The sequence below is a fragment of the Triticum dicoccoides genome, chromosome 1B (assembly GCF_002162155.2).
Source record: "Triticum dicoccoides isolate Atlit2015 ecotype Zavitan chromosome 1B, WEW_v2.0, whole genome shotgun sequence".
In the NCBI taxonomy this organism is placed as follows: domain Eukaryota; kingdom Viridiplantae; phylum Streptophyta; class Magnoliopsida; order Poales; family Poaceae; genus Triticum; species Triticum dicoccoides.
In genome coordinates, this window is record NC_041381.1 from 234,155,043 (window position 1) to 234,172,639 (window position 17,597).

The following is a 17,597-nucleotide window of genomic DNA, read 5'->3' on the forward strand; positions in this document are numbered from 1 at the left end:
CTCCCTAAGGAGAAGTGGTTTAAATATAATCCTCCCATTGAAGTGAAAGTAGTTGCACCTATTATAGTTTAAGAAAAGACTATCACTTATACTGATCCTATTGTCCCTACTAGTTATGTTGAGAAACCACCTTTTCTTGTTAGGATGAATGATCATGCTAAAACTTCAACTGTTGTTCGTAAGAGTGATGTCTACTACACAACCTTCTTCTTGTAGACGTTGTTGGGCCTCCAAGTGCAGAGGTTTGTAGGATAGTAGCAAATTTCCCTCAATTGGATGACCTAAGGTTTATTAATCCGTAGGAGGCGTAGGATGAAGATGGTCTCTCTCAAACAACCTTGCAACCAAATAACAAAGAGTCTCTTGTGTCCCCAACACACCCAATACAATGGTAAATTGTATAGGTGCACTAGTTCGGTGAAGATATGGTGATACAAGTGCAATATGGATGGTAGATATAGTTATTTGTAATCTGAAAATATAAAAACAGCAAGGTAACTAATGATAAAAGTGAGCGTAAACGGTGTTGCAATGGTAGGAAACAAGGCATAGGGTTCATACTTTCACTAGTGCAAGTTCTCTCAACAATAATAACATAGATAGATCATATAACAATCCCTCAACATGCAACAAAGATTCACTCCAAAGCCACTAATAGCGGAGAATAAACAAAGAGATTATGGTAGGGTACGTAACCACATCAAAGTTATTCTTTCGGATCAATCTATTCAAGAGTTCATACTAGAATAACACCTTAAGACACAAATCAACCAAAACCCTAATGTCACCTAGATACTCCATTGTCACCTCAAGTATCCGTGGGCATGATTATATGATATGCATCACACAATCTCAGATTCATCTATTCAACCAACACAAAGTACTTCAAAGAGTGCACCAAAGTTTCTACCGGAGAGTCAGGACGAAAACGTGTGCCAACCCCTATGCATAGGTTCATGGGCGAAACCCGCAAGTTGATCACCAAAACATATATCAAGTGGCACATGATATCCCATTGTCACCACAGATAAGAACGGCAGGACATACATCAAGTGTTCTCAAATTATTAAAGACTCAATCCGATAAGATAACTTCAAGAGGAAAACTCAATTCATCACAGGAGAGTAGAGGGGGAGAAACATCATAAGATCCAACTATAATAGCAAAGCTCGCGATACATGAAGATCGTGCCATAGAGCGAACATGAGAGAGAGAGATCAAACACAAAGCTACTGATACATACCCTCAGCCCCGAGGGTGAACTACTCCCTCCTCGTCCTGGAGAGCGCCGGGATGATGAAGATGGCCACCGGTGAGGGATCCCTCCTCCGGCAGGGTGCCGGAATAGGCTTACGAGTGGATTATGGTGGCTACAGAGGCTTGCGGCGGCGGAACTCCCGATCTATCTTCGTCTTCGATGGTTTTAGGGTATATGGGAATATATAGGCAAAAGAAGTCGGTCCGAGAGCCTCGAGGGGCCCAGGAGAAAGCGGGGCGCGCCCAGGGGGGTGGGCACGCCCTCCTATCTCCTGGCTTCCTCGAGCCTTCCCTGGCTTGAACTCCAAGTCTCCCGGATCATATCCTTTCCAAAAATCACGCTCTCGAAAGTTTCATTCCGTTTGGAATCTGTTTGATATTCCTTTTCTTTAGAATACTGAAACAGGCAATAAAACAGCAATATGGGCTGGACCTCCGGTTAGTAGGTTAGTCCCAAAAGTAATACAAAAGTGTATAATAAAGCCCGTAATCATTCAAAACAGATAATAAAATAGCATGAATGCTTCATAAATTATAGATACCACTACAAAAAAATACACTTCTGTGATGATACGTGTTTGTCACATTAGGTCGCGTTTTTTGTCATGCATGTACATCCATGACAAATTTATGACAGAATCAAGATAGTCATACCTGAGCTGTCGTAGAAGTGTTCCATGACATTACCAAAATTATCATCACAGAAGTGTCCACTTCCATGACGATAAATCGCGCGTCACAGAAGTGCTTTCGTCAAGGGTGACCGACCCGTGGCATCCACCGTAACGGAATGCCGTTAAGCTACCGGGTCGGGTTTTGGATCCGATAACCCGTTAACAGCCCCGACCAATGGGGATTTTCCACGTGTAAAATCATCATTGGCTGGAGGAAACACGTGTCGGCTCACCGTTGGGACAGATGTCATCCGCTCATTGGACCGAAGGCACCTATGATACGGCGACACGTGGCACGGCCCAACAGAGGCCCATTCCTGTGAAAAGGCCGGCCCGTTTGACTTGGTCAAAAGGTGGCGGGCCGGCCCACGGAAAGCCTATTAACGACCTATTCGCATATAGCCCATTTACAGCCCGCTAACCCAGGGCCCATTACGCCTATCCGAATTATGCCCAGTAGCGTCATCTGGGCCGTCCAATATGATTCAGCCCGTTTTAACTTCCGGACCATGTGTGGCCCATGACTTCTTTCGGCCCATATGAGGACCTTTGTAACTCTTGGCCCATTAACGGCCCGTGGTGAAACTGGCCCGTAATGAACAGTGTATCACTTTATACCCATTAACGGCCCATTATTCTGTTGGGCCATTTGTAGCCCATGTTATCTTTTGGCCTTCTCAGGGCCCATTTATTATTGGGCTCATTTGCAGCATTCGGTTACATACGACCCATTACTATCATTTTCTGCTTGTGGGCCAAATTCAGCCCGTCGTTACAGTCGGCCCGTTTGCGGACCATTAATACATTGGGCCGTTTTCATGTAAAAAAAACCCGTTGGGCTGTTTTCATAGAGTTATCAAATACGGCCTATTAACGACCCGTTATGGTCCATGAATAGTACGGCCCATGATTGGCGAAATGATGATACGCCCCGTAGAAGGCCCATGGATCCTACGGCCCATATGAGGCCCATGGATAGTACGGCCTGTAGAAGGCCCAAGGATCGTACGGCCCGTAGAAGGCCCATTGATCCCTAAGGCCCGTATAGAAGGCCGATGGATCCTACGGCCCGTATAGAAGGCCAATGGTCCTACGGCCGAACGAAGGCCCATGGATCATACGGCCTGCAGGAGGCCCATGGTTACAACAGTCCGTGTGTTGCCATGATTATTTTGGCCTAGTTACCAAAAATAGGCTATTGTGGCCACTAGAAAAACATAGAAAAAGAACTGCAGTGACTACAAGCAAACAACTAAACAAGACAATAAGGAAATAAATAAGCAAGCAATTAAGGCTAGCCTATTACTGCTATTACACATATTATATCCACTAGGCATCAAAGTTTGCCACCAGTGCAAATATAGGGAACAAAGTAGCATATTACATACACTTGGCCGTCAAAATTGGCCACCAGTGCAAATAAACGTGGCAGCAAAACAAGAGCATAACTGAAACAACTTCAGAAGATCTCAAGAAACGTTATCCTGGGTATCCACCATGCTGGCAATAAGCTTAGCAAGCTGATTAGCTTTGTCCTATTTGGCACTAAAATCCTCCAACGCTTGCTGTTGCACCAGAAAGTATGCATCTGAATGCTCCAGGGACTTCCGCAGTCCTTCCGCTTCTTGTCGCAGCACAACTGATCGATGTCTTTCTGCTTGTAGTTGAGACTCAAGAAACCGAACTGATTTAGACAGTGAGTTTGAATAGCTTGTGCAAGCGGTAGTGGCCAGTAACTCAAACACTAAACCAAGACATGACTTTGGGGTTGTCTCGCTGTCTTCAAGATAGTCTTCCTTAGCTGTTTTATCAGCTTTGTTGGAGACCAACAAGGATGTGTCACTATCCTGAACCTTATCTGCATTACTTCCTTTACCATTGCTTAATAAGGCACTCTTCCCCAATATTCTGTCAGCATTCTAAAAGAAGAAACAAGCAGACACATAATAAGTTTAGCATGTACTAGTATATGAAACTCATTTCGATGAACCCGTTCATTAGTAAGGTGGACAGGATTAAACTACCAAGTCTTCTATTTCCAAGTACTAGTACATAATAAAAGCATCAAACAAACATATATCTATGTCCTATGGTCACTGCATTGTCTTGCCAAATCAAAATAGAGACATGGTTCAAATCATATCAGTTCAAGAGAAAGCAGCAGTGAAAGAATACAAAGCGTGGAAACTACACGGCACAACAAGATTTCAGATGGGTACCACGGGTCTACATGTACAACAACACTATTGGCTCTGTTGTGATGCTAGTAATGTGCATGATATGAAAGTCAACTTTATACACAATTGAAATTGAAATCAAAAGAGCTATTGATAAGAGCAAACATGTTAAAGAAACATGCGTGAACATACCTGCTGTGCCATTGGAGTTTCGATTGGATCCTTCAATTTAAAAATAAGTTTGTATCAGTAAATACAGTGATACAAGAGCAAAGCAATCATAGTTAAAAAAGGCGTGCCTAAGTGAGCGCTTAAGCGTGCCTAGGCTGTAGGCGTTGGCAAAACGCATTGCGCATAACTACGCTTAATCTGTGCATAACTGCGCATAAGCATGCGCTTTGGTCAGTAAAATGCAAGGCGGTGGCAAAACGCACAATTAACGCCTAGCGCTTTTTTGAACTATGATAGCAATGGAATCTTAAATTAGAACAGTTGTTCTTCAGGTTTAGGCACTTGTTCTACATGAACAGAGTATACTAAGACACAAGAATATAATACTTAAAAATAGAAAATGAGCTCATAGACCTTACCACATTCTTGGTTCGGGACCAATACAGAACAAGGCATTCCCAGTATTGGTCCAGTAAATGTGTCTCAGGAGAACGTAAGGGAATTTGATGAGTTTCTTTGCCGGTGAAGTACGTTTTCTTTAGGTAATTCCGATACTGCCACCAAGCATTCTTGAAGATAGCAGAGGTATTAGCATAGGTTACCTCATCCTGAGTTTCCAAATCGGTCCTTCTCTATAGAGAAAAATGGGAAAATTTGCTGTATTATAACCATCATGGAGGTAGGCTGTATGGGACGAAGCAAAGAAATTGCCATGAATAACATTACTTACACATAACTCCTGGACAAACACCTGCAACTGGCATTTTCCTTCATCTTCAGTATAATATTTCCAAGATGGGAAGATACACACATACGATTTAACAACATCAAATGCGATAGATGCTAAACTACGACTGGCTGGTTGTGCTTCCTCCACAGGAATAGGCGTACTAACTGGTGGAGTTGGGCTACGACGTGATAGTACTGGCCCTTTGGGAACTGGAGCTTCCTTACTAACTGCTCTTGTTTGGGAGCTCTGTGGTGGAGATGGTGCTGTGTCAACAGGAACTGGGTTACTATCGGCTGGGGTTGGGGTTAGATTGGGTGAAGCTGGTTCTGTGTCCATCGCAGTAGGGGTACAATCTGCGAGAGTTTGGGTTATGTGTGGTAGGGCTGGTTCTTGTGCATGTACAACCGGGGTGCTATCTCCAGCAAGAGGTAGCACTGTTTTATTTGAAGACCGTGTTTTTATTCTGCTAGATACTGGCATCACCCGCTCCAATTCAAATGGCTGATAAACAGGAAACATAGTTGAATGTACAGACATTGTATGAGAGACAGATGCAATAGATAGTGTGGAAAAAAGAGGGCATGAAATAGTTGACATGTATATTGTTTAACTAAAACGGGTAGCATGACATAACTTCACATATATGATGTCTATCTAAACTGGATAGCATAGCATAACATAATTCAAAGATATGATGAATAACTAAATAGGATCACATGACATAATTCACCTACATGTTATCTAAGTAATCAGGATTGCATCATTTAATTCACATATGTGATTTATATGCTAAACAGAAGGCATTCGATATGATGTCTTAAGTAAGAACATGGTGTTGAATATTGTGTATATGATGTCTAAACTATGCAATGCAAGACACCGTATGCATGATATGAGCAGTATAATCGTGCCAAGTTCAAGCATACACCTCAGTAGGGGAATAGGCATGGTCATCTGTCTCTGAATCCATCTCCGAGGAGCTATCGGGACCCAACAAGAGATCTGCTTCGACAGGTAGCACTGTCTGCTCTGAAGGCCTTGTTTTCACTCCAGATTTTTCCATCTTCCACCCAAATGGCTGATTCACAGGAAGAGTAGTTTAATGTACAAACATTGTAGACAGATGTAAATGTAATGAAGAAAAGGATGGGCAGGATATCACTCAAATATATGATGCCTGGTTAAACAGTATGGCATTGCACATTTCACATATATTATGGCTGGCTAAAAGACATGAGACTGCATAATTCCCATATATGATATAGAAACTAAACAGGTGGCATTACAGAACATGTCTAAACTAAGCAGATGACATATATGATGTCAAAAGTAGGCACTGCAAGGCAACATATGCATGATATGACTAACATCATCATGCCAAGGTAGAGCAAACACCTTGGGGGGTAAATAGGAGTGGTCAGCGGCTTCTGAATCTGCCTCAGAACAGATATCTTCCTCTGGATTACAATCTGGAGAGGGATGGGGAGGGTTTGCCATTGAACCCACCATGGAGCGATGTCTGCATGACATTGTATTGCCACGCAAAACTCTTCTCTTTTTCTCTACATGTTCAGCATGACTGTGTACAATATCTGACATGCATACGAAAAAATATGGTGAGATTATGTAAGGAGAGCATGCGGAATTTTAGAGTGATGGTAACAACCAGTGGATGGATCCAAAAATAATGATAGCAGGCTGATGATTGCTTTAAATTAATAAAAAGACAGATGATGATTGCTTTACTATTTGTTTCCCACCCAAGATGAACAACATAGGCATACCCTAGGTGAACCAGATATTAGATAGACATACTATTCATTGCTGCCTCGATATGTGCCCCACAACTAATTTAGAACTCAAGTTTGAACATGAATTTGGACCTGAGTTGGGAGTCCAAGAGCTGAACAGGACGATAAAGTAGCAGGTAAGTTTAAGCAATGCATAACATAAGCAGAAACAAAAGAGTGCAACCTCTCTTGTGGACCCATGTACTCCTCAGGTTCATCTGCTGAGTCGGTGATGGTGATGCTGTTGGGGTGGTTGCCGGCGGCAGGGAAGGAGATCTGAGGCGGCGAAAGACGGTCAGGAGTCGTGATGTCTGGTTTGGTGGATGCTTCTGTCGATGGAGCAGCTCAGGTGAGGTGGACGACGTCGCGGCAGGAGCAGGAGAAACCACACAAAGTTCCGTTCAACACGTACTTGTAACTGAAGTAATTCTGTAAGGGCTCATTTGACTTGCATGATTGTTAAAACGCAGGGATAGGAAAAACACCGGAATAGGATAGGAAAATGCACATGGTAAACAGAGCATTTGTAAACACAGGATTTCTGTCAACTTGAGTGTTTGGTTTACATGAATTGGAAGAGTAGAGGAATGCAAAGAAACATGGCCAAAATAAAGAGAAACCATATGAAAGCGTGTGCAGTTAGAATGTTATTCTGGCACTAATGCACTTGGTCTTTTATGCATAGGATTTTGAAAAGTAGGTCCAGGTGGATGTTTTGCTTCATTCCTTTCAACAAAATGCATGAATAATTGAATAGTAGAGTGCCATTGGAAAATTCCCTATTGCTATGTTTTTCCGTTGAACCAAAATAGCCCTAATGGATCAACATGAATGTATAGTGTTGTGGATTTTTCACGGCAGATGTCCTTGTGAAAGGACTTAGTCGTGGAGCCATCGCTACGGGTTAACTTGAAGGGGTTAAAGCGGACACAAAGACACAAGGGTTTATACTAGTTCGGCCCCTTCGATGAAGGTAAAAGCCTACGTCTAGTTGTGATGGAATTGATGTGGTTTCGATGGCTAGGGAGCAAACAAGCTTCGCCTAGGCTCGAGTTGTTGTTGTCTGTCCTTGAACCGCCGCCGGGTCGTCCCCTTATATACACGGGTGACGCCCGTCGGTCCACAGAGTCCCACACCGGTTCATACTCGTATCCCGGTTGGTTCTCTCTATTCCTAACTTACAATGCAAGTTTACATATCAAGCCGGTTTACGGCTACAGGTTCTAAACCGACTACAGGCCATGGGCCTTCATCTGCTTAATCACCTTTATACTACTAATGAAGTTAACCCGGCCCAGGTAGGCCGGTTCACACCTAGTAGTAATATCCCCAAAATTAGGCCCCAGATTGATTTGAACTGGTTCATGTCAATCCTTCACAAAAATCTTTGTCTTCAACATCTTCTGGTAATTGGTAAACCACCATGTCATCATCATCTCTAGTTGCTGTAGACCGGCATGACATCATCACGAAGTTTAAGATTTATGACGCCTTCTTTCATTGATAGATCTGCAATACCCAAGGCAGCAGCTCCACTTCCGAATTTTGTGGCTCCTGGATTCGTGCGCCTGACACATGTCCTTTGCCTTATAAATAGGACCGAAGGGTCATTTCCTTTTCTCCCCTTCATCTCTTTCTCTTCGTCTTCCTCGCGTCGCCAGCCTCGGAGCTCCGCCACCGCCATTGACCTCTGCATCGTCTTGGGCCGCTGCATCAACCTGAACGCTCCAGAGCACTGCGGTAGCTTTCCGCGTCTTCCTCGATTTTGGTAAGCCTTCTGCTCTTCTTAACATAGATCTGTTCTAGGGTTTTGTGTTCTTGCCGTGTTCCTCACTTGTTCATGCTCGTACCCAGACTCCTGGATAGATCTGTGAAACCCTGCTCTGATTAGCAGTAGCCTTTTAGCATCCACCTGTAGTTTCACGCTTAAGTCCATAGATCTCATCTACATACCTACCCATTGATTCACTTCCGTTCTGCTTTAATCTTTTGAATATTTTCTGTTTTTCTGAACTTGCTTCAGATCCATTACTACAATAGGACCTTGTGAAACCTGTTTCTGCATACTTAGCCATCTGCAACCTCAATTGCTTTCAATGTTTAGATCAGGCGGTTTAACTTAATATAGGAAAAATTATTAAACCGGTATATACCATTAGTCCCCTTGTTGAACCGCCAGACTTCTTCAGTCTTATTATGCTACCTCATAGAAATCCGGTTTAAATGTACTGCCTCTGGTTTAACATTGTTCATACCAGCGCATTCTTGAACCGGAATCACTTATTTCTTGTAGATCTCATCATGGCCAAACAAGTATATGAGTGCAACTGGGTTCCTTCTCGCGTCACAGAAACTCAGCTGGATGATTTAGTTTCGATTGGCGCTTTAGACAGTAAAGATACTATCCACTGGAGGGTTCCTGGTGATGAATGTCCTCCCACACCTCAAGAGGGAGAGGTTGTGATTTTTGCGGACCATTTAGCCCGGGGCTTCAAGCCGCCCGGTTCTAAATTTTACCGAGATGTGTTAGCCAATTTTCAACTTCGCCCGCAAGACACTGGCCCCAACTCTATTACCAACTTATGTCACTTCCAAGTACTTTGTGAAGTATACCTTCAAGAGGAACCCACAGTTGAATTGTTTAGAGATTGTTTCCACTTAAACCGCCGCACAGAATTCACTGATGGTCCCAATACCGAATTGGGCGGTATGGCAATTCAGAAAAGGAAAGAAATCACTTATCCCCATGCCAGACTACACAGTCACCCCAAGGAGTGGAATGCAACATGGTTTTACTGCAAAGATACTTCCCCTGATGATGAAAATCCTTTGCCTGGCTTTTGTCCGGAGCGGCTCAGCAATACACACCCCTTCCCACAAAGATTAAGTGCCAAGGAGAGGAGTAAATACGCTCCGCAATTATCCAAGCTCCGAGCCTTCATGGCCAACGGTTTAACAGGAGTAGATCTCGCACGCTGTTGGATATCATGGAGCATACTGCCTCTCAGCCGGCGCTCCGGTTTAATGTGCAAATATACTGGTAGCATTGATGACCCACTCCGACACACCAACATCCAGCTCTCCGATGATGAAGTCACAAATGCTGTGAAGAAAATGCTGAACGAACCAGCGCACCTCTGCGCTCAAACCGGCATGCTCCCTTTCTGTGCTACCAACAAACCGCCAGCTGTAAGATTTTGATTGTACTTTTTATTGAACCTGTTATTGCTATCTCTGTCTGACATCAAGTGCTGCTTACCCAGGGTGATAATCCGTTTTGGAGCAAGAAGCTTCCACAAGACAAACCGGAGAAAGCAGAACGGTCAACCCGGCTAAAGACCAAGGTCATCAAGAAACCTGCTAAAAAGAGGAAAACCACTGCTTCATCTGATCCGGCTGTTGATGATGATGTGGGTAATTTGGACCTTGAGGTAGAACTCGATTCACTAGGCTTACTTTTTACACGCCTTATTGATGATGATACTTGTCAGGACGATGCTGAAGCCAGTAATGCTGATGTCGCTGAGGTAACTATTCTCTCTTCCAATTCAGATCCTTTGCCTTTGCCAAAATTTCGCCAGGCAAACCGGAAAGTTAAATTTTCTCATACTCTTGCTTATTTGGATCCCAAATTTCTTATGAAGACTCAGCAACATGAAGCTCGCCGCACAACCCGGCACAACGGCCAGGTAGTTACCTCCGCCGGTTTACCAAACAGTCCGGTTCGAAAATGCCGCTCCGAGGTCTCCGACCTTTTTATTAATTTATGTACTAAAGAGGGTTTCATCCGTCAACCTCTTAATCCGTCCGACTCCGATTATCAGGTTACTTCCCATTCTTCCTCTGGTGAATCATCGGCCACTCAGCTGCTACCACTGAAAACGGTTCTTGGGTAAGCTAGACTAAACATATGCTTCTGGTATACCACGTTATAACTTATGCTGTTCCTTGACTCTTTGTTTCTCTTTCAGGGCTAAACCTAAACCAAGCAAGAAAGCCCACCTGAATAAAGCGGCCGAGGAAGATGTCGCCCCTGAACAGGATAAAACACCAGATCTTGAAACGTTCGTTTATGAGGATATACCCAATGATCCTCCCTTGCAAGATGATGCTATTCCTGAGAAAAGGCCTATCAATACCTTAGTCCCTATTGACCAGCCTGCCATCTCCGTCCGGATTGATGGGTCCCACAGTCCTTCAAAGCCTGCCGATAAACCGACCGCGCCAACGCAAACCGACGAGTCCAAAGATGATGACATTGTAATTACCGGCGTAGGTTGCTTTGAACCAGGGAATCCTGTCGCTTTGGCCAAGCATACTGTGAAAGAAGATTTTGCTGCCATGAACAAAGGCAAATGGGATGTTGATCTGGAAACATATGCTGCTCTGAGTGCCCAAGATCTTTGTTCTGGTTACTTGAACCGGCTATATACTAGTCGTGACTGTGAAGCTGGCATGGTAAAGGTGATGAGAGATAAATTTGAGGTAACTTCCTTATGCTTCTTCTTTCTTTAATTAATGCCACTGTATTAATCCTCCTAGCCCCCAAGGGCCGGTTTGTAACCTTCTTCAAGCCAGGACTTGAATATAGTCCTCAATACTTTGAAATCCATCAATGTAGCCCCCAAGGGCCGGTTCAACTTAGTATAGTTAAACCGGGACTCCAATAAAAATTCTAACATCAGAACATAACTGAGCAAATAGCCATTAGCCCCCAAGTGCCAAGTTGAATACCTGTATTGAGCTTGGGACTTTGCCATTTAGTAATAGATGAAAATTGAAGGTGCATTAGCCCCCAAGTATCAAGCGTATAACTTGTTATGTGGTTGGTACTTCAAATTCTTGTACCGTTTGTTGAAAGCCAAGCACTGTCTCTATGCAGGCTGAAGTGAGAATCAAAGAGGACCGGATTACTGATCTGCAGGAAATTTTGAAAACCCAACAAGCTAAAACCGACAAGTCAAGGGAAGAAATAACCAGCGCTTTGAGCATCACAAAACAGCTGAAAGAGGGCTTCAAGAAGGAACGGACTGATTGGGCCACTGAGAAGGACGATTTAATAAAAAGAGCTGAAAACGCTGAAGCTTCCCTGAAACCGGTGGTAGATGAGCTGACCGCCGTAAAGCGGCAAGTACATTCCATGACCGCTTCTATCTTTGGTAAGCTCCTTTTGGTTTCCTGGACAACTCTGGCCTGCTTATAATAGATCCGGTTTGTGATCTTTCCTGTATTGTTACAGGTACACGCATAGGTCACTTAGGGTCAAATGTTCGGAAGAAGTTGAAGGCTTCCTACACTTTAATTGAACAACTGTATACCGGAGCGCAACGGATAATCACCACTGCATCTCATAACAATCCGGCACCCACTTTAATCCAAGATACTCTTAATAGGTTGTCAATGCTTCCTGCTCGGATTGAAGAACTGAAAAAATCTGCTGCTCGAACCGGAGCCATTAACGCCTTAATCCAGGCAAAAGCATGGGTGCCGGATTTCGATCCTGTTGAAGCAGCTCAAGGCTATCCCAGCTTGAAGGAAGATGGCTCAGAGTTCAATGAAGATGATTTGAGGGCGATAAACCATGCAGTATGCCCTCTGGCTTGTCAATTGGCTGAAGAGGCCGACTTATCGCATTATCAAGCTCAGTACAATGATCAGAACAAAAGAGTGGCCGCACCAATTCCTGAAGCGGAGAATCTGGTTCCTCCAATCCGTAAGCATACTTACGCTCCTGATATCGAACCGTCTTCTCTGATCCATGAAGAGGCTGTCTTTCAAGCTTTAATGGGAATCGACTGGTCCACTGTTGATTTCCAGACAATGGATAGAGATGAGGAAGCTGAAGCGGCGCGGGACGACCCACAACCATCAGACCGGTTTGATGAGCAGGCTTGAACCGGAAGCCGGTTTAAACAACTGCCTTATTATGATCCGCAAAAATAACAATGATCTTATTTGGGCACCGCGTTGCCTTGTAATAGAATAGCCAATACTTCTACTGTAAATATGCCTTCGTGCATACGTACTGATGCTTTTGCGTGAAATCCTCAATTTATATTTCCTGCAATCAGAAAATCTTGAACTGCGGTGGCGGTTATACCGCCAACCGGTTTATAACCTTGATATATATATATATATATATATATATATATATCAATGTATTTAAAACATATAATCAAATATGCGATACAAAATACCTGCCATCGCTGGGCATGAAGTTGGCTTAGCCAGGCTTGAAACAGAGGTTCTATAAACCATTACCATCAAAGGGGAGAAAACAACTCCCATGTAAACCGTGCTGGGTCATTATGAGCCCCCCTTCTACTTCATGATGTTAACAGGAAAGTTAAACCGGGCATATTTCTCCGGAGTACAAATGAACCGATTTCCTCAGCTGAACCGGTAAAAAAGTGTTGTTGGTTTAAAGGAAACACAACAAAAATTGAAGAATACTCATAAAAGAAATATGGAAGCAAAGGCAATGATAAAAACCGTTTGCAAAAACATGCTTTACTGAGATGATCAGATGTTGTTACCACGATTGGACAGGACCAAGCCCCCAATAGGAGTGACAATGGTTCAAGTCAGCCAGGTCCCCAAATGAAACCGTGGCATTTATGCCGATCAAAAGGTGTGGCAATGGTTCGGGTTCGACCAAGCCCCCAAGTGATTCTGTGGCCTTAGGCCGATCAAGAGGCATGACTGGTTCAGACTTGACCATGTCCCCAAGTGATCTGGTGGCTTTCGCCTATCAAAAGGTGTCGCATTGGTTCGGACACGACCAAGGCCCCAAGTGATATCACAAAGCTTTTTTTGAAAAGCAAATTTCAAGGGGTAAACCGGAGGCCGCTTTAAAACAGAACCACTCCATGTAACCACACATGATATGAAAGGACAGAGACCCCGCTTTAGCAGAGGCTCCGGTTTTATTATATCAATGATAATATATACACTGCCATAATATGTACATAGATAGAGCCGATGACTCAAGTGTAGTAAGGCCGAAGATGAGCTATATTTCACGGCCTGTTGGTCTCCTCCTCTGATGTGCATGAGTCTTTATGCTCTCGAATATCAATCAGATAGTACGACCCGTTGTGCAGATTCTTGCTGACCATGAAAGGTCCCTCCCAAGGTGGGGATAACTTGTGCATATCCGTCTGATCTTGGATGAGCCGAAGCACCAAATCTCCTTCTTGAAAAGTTCTGGTTCTGACCCGGCGACTGTGATAGCGACGAAGATCTTGTTGATAAATCGCCGAGCGGGCAGCCGCTACGTCACGCTCCTCATCTAATAGGTCCAAAGCATCTTGCCGTGCTGTCTCATTGTCCGCTTCAACATAAGCCGCCACACGAGGCGAATCGTGCCGGATATCACTAGGGAGAACCGCCTCTGCTCCGTAGACCATAAAAAACGGTGTGTATCCTATAGATTGGTTGGGCGTAGTGTTGATACTCCATAGCACAGATGGTAGCTCTTAAACCCAACATCCCGGTGTTCTTTGCAATGGAACCATAAGCCGGGGTTTGATGCCTCGCAAGATCTCTTGATTAGCTCGTTCTGCCTGCCCATTGGACTGGGGGTGAGCCACTGACAATATGTCAAGGCGGATGTGCTCACGTTCACAGAATTCCTTCATAACGCCCTTGGATAAATTGGTACCATTGTCCGTAATGATGCTGTGTGGAAAGCCAAACCGGCAAATCACCTTTTTAATGAACTGCACTACTGTAGCTGCATCACACTTACTAACAGGCTCCGCTTCAACCCACTTGGTAAATTTATCGACTGCCACCAAAAGGTGGGTTTTCTTATCCTTGGACCTTTTAAAAGGTCCGACCATATCCAGCCCCATGTTGCAAACGGCCAAGTAATTGGAATCATCCTCAATTCTTGAGCCGGCACATGAGCACGCCTTGAAAATTTCTGACAGCCATCACACCGTTTAACCAAGTCCTCCGCATCAGCATGAGCTGTCAACCAGTAGAACCCGTGACGAAACGCCTTAGCTACCAGAGACTTTGAACCGGCGTGGTGACCACAATCCCCTTCATGGATTTCGCGTAAAATTTCACAGCCTTCCTTAGGGGAGACGCAGCGTTGAAACGCCCCTGATACGCTGCAATGATGCAATTCGCCATTGACAATAGTCATAGACTTGGATCGCCGGACTATCTGCCTGGCTAGAGTCTCATCCTCTGGCAACTCTCCCCGGTTCATGTACGCAAGATAAGGAACTGTCCAATCCGGTATAACATGCAGGGCTGCCACCAATTGAGCCTCCGGATCAGGAATAGCCAAATCCGCTTCACCTAGGAGCTTGACTGATGGATTGTGCAACACATCAAGAAAGACATTAGGCGGGACCGGTTTACGCTGAGAGCCCAACCGGCTTAAAGCGTCCACCGCTTCATTTTTTCGATGATCCACGTGATCCACCTGATAACCCTTGAAGTGACCTGCAACAATATCCACCTCACGACGATATGCCGCCATGAGTGGGTCTTTAGAATCCCAAGTGCCAGACACCTATTGAGCTACGAGGTCGGAGTCACCGAAGCACTTAACCCGACTTACATTCATCTCTTTAGCCATCCAGAGACCATGGAGCAAGGCTTCATACTCAGCTGCATTATTACTACAAGGGAACATTAAGCGGAGAACATAACAAAACTTATCACCTCGTGGGGAAGTTAACACGACTCCGGCCCCCGAGCCTTCCAATTGCCTGGATCCATCAAAATGGATAGTCCAATATGTGTGATCCGGCTTCTCCTCTGGTGCTTGCAACTCAGTCCAATCATTGATGAAATCAACAAGTGCTTGAGACTTCACCGCCGTCCGAGGTATGTACTTCAATCCGTGCGGCCCAAGTTCTATAGCCCACTTGGCAATCCGGCCGGTCGCCTCCCGGTTCTATATGATATCGCCCAAGGGAGCTGAACTGACCACTGTGATAGGGTGCCCTTGGAAATACTGCTTCAACTTCCGGCTTGCCATGAAAACTCCATATACCAGCTTCTGCCAATGCGGATACCTTTGCTTGGATTCAATAAGCACCTCGCTGATATAGTAAACCGGCCGCTGAACCGGATACTCCTTGCCTGCCTCCTTGCGTTCTACCACAATAGCCACGCTAACTACACGAGCATTGGCTGCTACGTATAACAATAACAGCTCCTTGTCGACCGGAGCTGCAAGAACGGGCGGATTGGCTAATTGCCGCTTCAAGTCCTCCAACGCTTCATCAGCAGCTGGACTCCAGATGAATTGATCTGTCTTTCTCAACATCTGGTATAAAGGGATGGCCTTCTCTCCGAGGCGGCTGATAAACCGGCTCAGAGCGGCGATCCGACCCGCCAAACGCTGAACATCGCTGATACACTTCGGTTTAGCCAGGGAGGTGATAGCCGTAATCTTCTCCGGATTAGCCTCAGTTCCTTTGTTGGACACAAGAAAGCCCAGTAACTTGCCTGCCGGAACACCAAAGACACATTTGGCAGGGTTAAGCATCATCTTATATACCCGCAAGTTGTCAAAGGTTTCCCTTAAATCATCAACCAGCGTCTCCTTCTGCCTTGACTTGACTACAATATCATCCACATAGGCGTGCACATTGCGGCCGATCTGTTTATGCAGGCAATTCTGTACACACCGTTGATAAGTGGCTTGGGCGCTCTTGAGCCCAAAAGGCATAGATACATAGCAGAAGGCTCCAAAGGGAGTAATAAACGCCGTCTTCTCCTGGTCCTTAACCGCCATTTTGATCTGATGATACCCAGAATACGCATCCAAAAAACTCAAACGCTCACAACCCGCCGTGGCATCAATAATCTGGTCAATGCGGGGGAGGGCAAAAGGATCCGCTGGACAAGCCTTGTTAAGATCCGTATAATCCACACACATACGCCAAGTGCCATTTTTCTTAAGAACCAACACCGGATTAGCAAGCCACTCTGGATGGAACACTTCAATGATAAAACCAACTGCTAAGAGCCTGGCCACCTCCTCCCCAATAGCTTTGCGCCTTTCTTCGTTAAACCGGCGGAGAAATTGCTTTACCGGTTTATACTTGGGATCAACATTAAGGGTGTGCTCAGCGAGTTCCCTCGGTACACCTGGCATGTTAGAAGGCTTCCATGCAAAAATGTCCCGATTCTCACGGATGAACTCGATGAGCGCGCTTTCCTATTTAGGGTCCAAGTTGGCACTGACAGTGAACTGCTTGGACGAATCGCCGGGCACAAAGTCAACAAGCTTGGTCTCAGCCGCTGATTTGAACTTCAGATCTGAATCATGCTCCGTAGTTGGCTTCTTCAAAGGGGTCATGTCCGCCGGATCAACATTGTCCCTATAATATTTTAACTCCTCCGTGGCACAAACCGACTCTGCATAGGCCGCATCACCTTCCTCACATTCCAAAGCAATCTTGCGGCTCCCATGAACCGTTATTGTCCCTTTGTGACCCGGCATCTTGAGCTGCAAATAGATATAACAAGGCCGTGCCATGAATTTGGCATAAGCTGGCCGCCCAAACAAGGCGTGATACGGGCTCCGGATCTTCACCACCTCAAAGGTTAGTGTCTCGAATTGGGAATCATGCTCGTCCCCAAAAGCCACCTCTAGGGCTATCTTACCAACAGGAACCACACCATGGAACACCGTATTAGACGGTCTGAGATCCTTGTCTGTTAGCCCCATGCGGCGGAATGTCTCATAGTACAGGATGTTAATACTGCTCCCTCCATCCATGAGTACCTTGGTGAATTTATAACCTCCCACCTGAGGGTCTACCAC